This window comes from Bos javanicus, chromosome 15 (genome assembly GCF_032452875.1).
Source record: "Bos javanicus breed banteng chromosome 15, ARS-OSU_banteng_1.0, whole genome shotgun sequence".
Classification (NCBI taxonomy): Eukaryota; Metazoa; Chordata; class Mammalia; order Artiodactyla; family Bovidae; genus Bos; species Bos javanicus.
Genome location: NC_083882.1, coordinates 66,917,645 through 66,923,644, shown reverse-complemented (window position 1 = coordinate 66,923,644; position 6,000 = coordinate 66,917,645).

The window sequence follows — 6,000 nt, the reverse complement described above, 5'->3', positions numbered from 1 at the left end:
TTCTGAGATGCAAGAAGGCGCTAAATCATCTGTCCCACACAGCATTAGCAGGGATTGTAGTGGGCCATGAGCCACGGATGCAAACCAAGAAAGTCCTCCTCCAAACCCTTCCTCCACCCTGCCCCTGGAGCTGAGGTTACCGTAGACAGCCCTCCTCCCCTGAGGGTCTTTCTCCCCAGGGAAGGTGCAGAGAACATGCCCAGCAAGAGTCTACAAGCCACCTGCCAAGTGCCTGTCCCCTTTCTCCTTGTTCAGACAGATTACTCTTTCGAGGAGCGGCAGCAGCCTGCTTCATCACCCTAATTGCAGGAGGTCACAGGTCCAGGATCAGAAGTCAATGATCAGAGGGCAGTCAAAGGGTCTGGAGTGAGAAGTCAGAGATCAAAGATTGATGATCATGGAGTCAAAAGACCGAGGTCAAAGGTCTGTTGTCAGAGGTCAAGAGGTCATGGGGTCTGTGTTGAGGTCAAAGGTGAAGGAAACAACAGGGATTCGAAATTAAATCCAGCATGCAATTTATCCAAGAGATGAGGACTATTGAGAGATTATGCAGAAACCTCTGCCTTCTCTCTGGAGGCAGAACATTCCTGCTGCCAGTGCTGCCAGACCCCAAGCTTGTCTCCTGGGGCCAAGGCTCTCTGGAATGAGGATTCTCCTTGGGCTGCTGTCCCACTGCTTTCCCATTTTACAGATGGATTTACTGCGGTAAAGAAAAGGGTCTAACACGTGGAAATAGTCCTGGGAAAACCAAGACCAGGACTGGTGTGGCCTAGTCTGTCTTTGGGAACTGGACGTGACAAAGCATCTCTCTGGCACATCCTGAAATGACAAATGAGACCATTCTGGGTGGCAGTAAGGGCTGCAGGCATCTCATTTTGCAAATCAGAATCCTTCTATCAGCATTCATTCGCCTGAACGAGGCTTCAAAGCAGAGCCCAGGCACAAACTCACTCTCTCAGGCTTCATATCAATGTGCCAGCTCCTTCCTGGCAGATTCATCTGCCAGGGGCTTGCAGACTGGCTCCTGCCACCTGTTTTCCCCAGTCCTGAAACATTTTCCGTATCACAGACAATAGCATTAAGATGGCAAAGTTGATTGAAAACCACAGAGGTGAGAAAGCTATGGAACCAGGAAGGCGACACGGCTGGAGCTGCATGTCCTCTCAAGTGGCCGCCCTCTGGCTCCCTCCTATCTCGGTTCACCATGCGGCAGGTAGTATGTGGGTGCCCGGCCCCGGGAGCCCCTCTCCACGGTTTGTGGCTGTTTACTGTCAGAGACTAATCTGTCTCAAGTAAGCCTTAGGCTCAGATGAGAAGCAGAGCAAAATGCCAACACTTCCTCTGGGACTCAGGGTACCATAATGTGGGGGATGGGGTGCAGGGACACTGACGTGACAAGAGCTGGAGCCCTGGACACGTGTGCTCCCGGGGAAATGTCTCCAAAGCCAGCCCTGCCTGGCAAAGCCTTAGTTCTCCCGGGTCCCCGGATTCAGCTCCCAAACTGGCACAGATTTCCAGCATTTACCAGACAGCACCATGGCTTTGGGGGTCAATTTTGAGAGCGTCAAGTTAACAAATAACCCCTCAGGAAGCAATGTCTAGTTCTGATGGAGACCCTGGAGGCAGGAAGTGGACATTTCAGTCCAGGGCTGATGCCATCATTTGAAGTTGCAGTGCGGTAACCGTGGGTTGTATGCCAATTCCCCAAAAGGCCAAGTGGAATGAAAAGGAGGAGACATCACTGTTGTAAAACGATGGGAAGGTTAAAACCAAGTGGTTGGAGCATGGTTGCTGAGCAAAAATCTGAAATTGAGGCCTTTCAAGATTTAGCTCTTAGAACAATCTCTTTACATCTGTGGCCTTCTGTTTTCCAATCTGGAGAGTGGATAGAACAATGGTATCCATCTCTCAAGCTTCATTTAGAACAAAGATCAGGAACTTTTTCTATAAAGGGTCAGATAGCAAATATATAGGCTTTGGAGGTCATGTGAAATCTGTTGCAACTACTCCAACTCTATGGTTGTTGGAATGAAAACAGCTGTAGAATCAGTAAATGAATGGACATAGCTGTGTCCCAGTTAAACTTGATTTACAAAACAGGTGGTGGGTCTGACTCGGCCTGAGAGTCAAAGTTTGCCAACCCCTGTTTCAGAGGATTACATGAGACAATGCAAAGGATAGCAAACTGTTTGTCACAAAAGCTAACCAATAAATATTACTGACATCCTCACCCTCTTCATTATTGGCCTCACTCCTCTGCATTTGGCCTCATGGCTCCTTGGTCCATGGGATTTCCCAGGCAAGAATACTAGAGTGAGTTGCCATTTCCTTCTGCAGGGGATTTTCCTAGCACAGGGATCTAACCTGGGTCCCCCGAGCTGCAGGCAGACTCTTTACTGATTGAGCCACCAGGAAGGCCATTTGAAGCATCAGGTGCTGCCTAATAAATACCTCTGCTCCCCATCTCTCTGCCTTTACCGACTTGTTAAATTTCCAAAAAGTGCACTTGCTTGAGTTCTTCAAACTCCTGGATGCAAGTACATTCAGGATTTTGCCCTGAAGTGGCCTTCATAATGCGGACTCTCAAATCTCTTAGCATTTAAAAGCAAGGGAGTTTGGATCCCCAGTGAAGTAACAGGGATGTGACTCCCCATTAGAAGTTTCCATTGCCCGTCACAAGGGATTTCCTCTGTAATATAGCATGGATTTCTCACAGCTGCTTGAAGAATTAAAGACGATTACAACATTCTTGCCGGCAAGGAATTGAGCTTTGAGAAGACATCTTGACTTGTGTGAAGTCAGACTGAGAATCAGGAGCTGAGCGGACACTTGATCTCAGGTCTCAGTTCAGTTCAGTTGCTCAGTTGTGTCCGACTCTTTAGGACCCTATGGAGTACAGCATGCCAGGCTTCCCTGTCCATCACCAACTCCTGGAGTTTACTCAAACTCATGTCCATCACATCGGTGATGCCATCCAACCGTCTCATCCTCTGTTGTCCCCTTCTTCTCCAGCCTTCAATCTTTCCCAGCATCAGGGTCTTTTCAAATGAGTCGGCTCTTTGCATCAGGTGGCCAAAGTATTTGAGTTTCAGCTTCAGCATTGGTTCTTCCAATGAATATTCAGGACTGATTTCCTTTAGGATGGACTGATTGGATCTCCTTGCAGTCCAAGGGACTCTCAAGAGTCTTCTCCAGCACCACAGTTCAAAAGGTCTATGGACTCCAAATCCAGTGCTCATGCCTCCATGCTGCAGCTCCATGGAGTATTGGATCAGTCAGGATCTTTGCTGCCAACAATAGACTTGCTGGTTTAAGCAGAAAAAGAATTCATTGTCAGTGGCTTGGAGAAATTCTGAGAAGTACAGAGTCATGTGGGAGGCTATGAGGGGAGAAATAGATCCCAGTGAGAATGCCTGATGCTAAGTTGCAGATGCTTCAGATCCAGGAACCACAACTGGCCCCACCAATGCCTGTGGCCTTTAAGATGCCTGCCCCTGCTGTGGCCTGAAGTTCAATTTCTTCTGCCACCTTAGAACCAATCTTGCACTGTGCTTCCTTCTTCCCATCAATCTTTCAAATGCAAGTCTTCAAGAGAGGGTCCTATGGGCTGAAACTTCTCATGTGTCTGGGCCCTAGTTCCCAAAAGAGTTACTGACTGTCCTGGGGGGTTGGGGGCAGGGCTCATAGGAGGGGGATTTCCCAAGCCCAGGAAGAGGGTGCCAAGGATGCTGAGCCAACTCCACTTTGGGGTACAGACCCCAAAGAAATGAAGGGAAGGACTCAGAGAGATACCTGTACACCCATGTTCAGAGAAACACGATTCACAATAGCAAAAAGGTAGAAGCAACTCAGATGTCTGTCAATTGCTAAACGGACAAATGTGTGGTATGCCTCCACAATGGAGCATCACCCTGCTTTAAAGAAGAAGGAAATTCTGACACAGGCTACAACATGGATGAGCCCTGACAACATTATGCCAAGTAGAATTAGAAATAAAATTAGATATAGGACAAATCATATTTGTCCATGATTCCACTCATATGAGGTTTTTGGAATAGTCCAATACACAAAGACAGAAAGTAGAGTGGAGGTTACAGGGGTTGGGAGGAGGGGGAATGAGGAGTTATTTTTAGTGGGTGCAGAGTTTCAGTTGGGAAGATGAAAAAGTTCTGGAGATGGATGGTGGTGATGGTTACACAACCACATGAATGCACTTAATGCCACTGAACTATACAGTTAAAAATGGTCGAAATGGTAAATTGTACATTGTGTATATTTATCGTAAAAATAAAGGTGCCGAGCATGACACATATCCACGCTGACAACTTAAGATTTCATTTCGAGAAGAGGCACTGGAGGCCCAGAAAGTGACTAATCAGTGGCAACGTGGGCGACTGTCAGTCTTGAGTACTTGCTCCTTCCAGAAAGAAACTGTTGGGACCGTTAGAAGTAAGGTGCCAGCTCCTCAGCCTTGCTCCGCCAGGCAAGCGGCCCAGTGAGCTGAGTGGGCTGGATGGGAGACAGCGAGGAGAAGGGGAGACTGTGATGCTTTGAGGAATAAAAGTTCCATCCCAGCAGGGCAGCTGCTCCTTGGTTTCGGCAAGTTTGACACATGGGCGGGAAGCCCCATGCTGCTCCATCTCCTGGCTCTTAAAAAGAAGCCAGACGTCCAGATATTTATGTGAAATCTCCCGAACTTTAATCATTGGCAACAGATTCAAATAATGAGAGACTGCAGGCTGGGATGAAATCTCTCTCTGGGTTGAATGCCACCCTTGGGCTGCTGGTTTGTGAACTCTGTTTGAGACTAGAGGCCGGGGCCAAAGATAACATCAAGATGTCAGTTTTAATAGTTGATGCTCAGACACCCCCCAGGAAAGAATGCTAAGGGAAAACATAGCTATGAGCTAAAATCAAAATAAGGGTCTCGTAGTACATTCGACTTCCCACGCTAAATTTTCAGATCTTCTGGGACAGAGTTAGGACTGAAGATTAAACTCCAAGGGAACTCAGTCACCCTGCCTGTCCAAGGGGCAGGAAGAGCTCTGCCTCTGAAACTCATGAACCAGGGAATGCAGAGTGAGAGAGTGAGACAGAGTGGGCAGGATGGAGACAGAGAGGTGAAGAGGACAGAAGCGAATGGAAGGAAAAGGGGAGGATGCAGAACGGGTTTTCAGCCTTTTCTCAAGGCCAACTCCTTCTTCTGGAATCTCTGAAATGCCTGTTTCCACCTGGAGCAACCTGTTCTCTGGTTGACGTGGCCCAATTTGAGCAAACCCTGAGAGATAGTGAAGGACAGGGGAGCCTGGTGTGCTGTAATCCATGGGGTTGCAAAGAGTTGGATGCGATTTAGCTACTGAAAAATAATTGATACATTCACTTGGTTTGACTCTTGCCTAGTAAATTTGCTCCTGTGAGAAGGTGTCAGGAAGCAGGGGAGAGGGAAATCATTTTGGAGAGGGGCCGGGAAGCTTCTCCATTTTCACTTCTAATAACTCATTTGGTTTGATGGCCAAACCTGTGGTCAACACGCTGGTGGTTTCTCTCAGGGCAGGAGACGAGCATCTTACTCCCATCATCATGAAGTTGCTCACCCATCACCCACACCTGGCCCTTTATGAGTCTCCCAGGGACCCTCAGTGGACACTAGGAAGTCAACACAGATCATTAATAAAAGTCTCTCCAACACCATGCTTTTCCATTTCCCAACACAAGTTGTCTAAACATCTTGTCGGAGACTAAACTAAATAATAGAATCGTTCTAGTTTGAAAACTGTGAATTCTAATTATTAGATACACCTAGAAAAAAAATTAAAGGTCAAAAATGAAATTCCCCTTTCTTATTAAATACAAAGAAATTAATGTTCAATATTTGTTGAGTCCAATTTGCTATAATACATAACAAGAACCCTCTCACTGGGAGGAGAGAGTATCTGTTCTGAAAACTACTGCTTGGATCAAGATCATGGTTCCCAGGGGGGATGAATGCCTGTTGTCTTC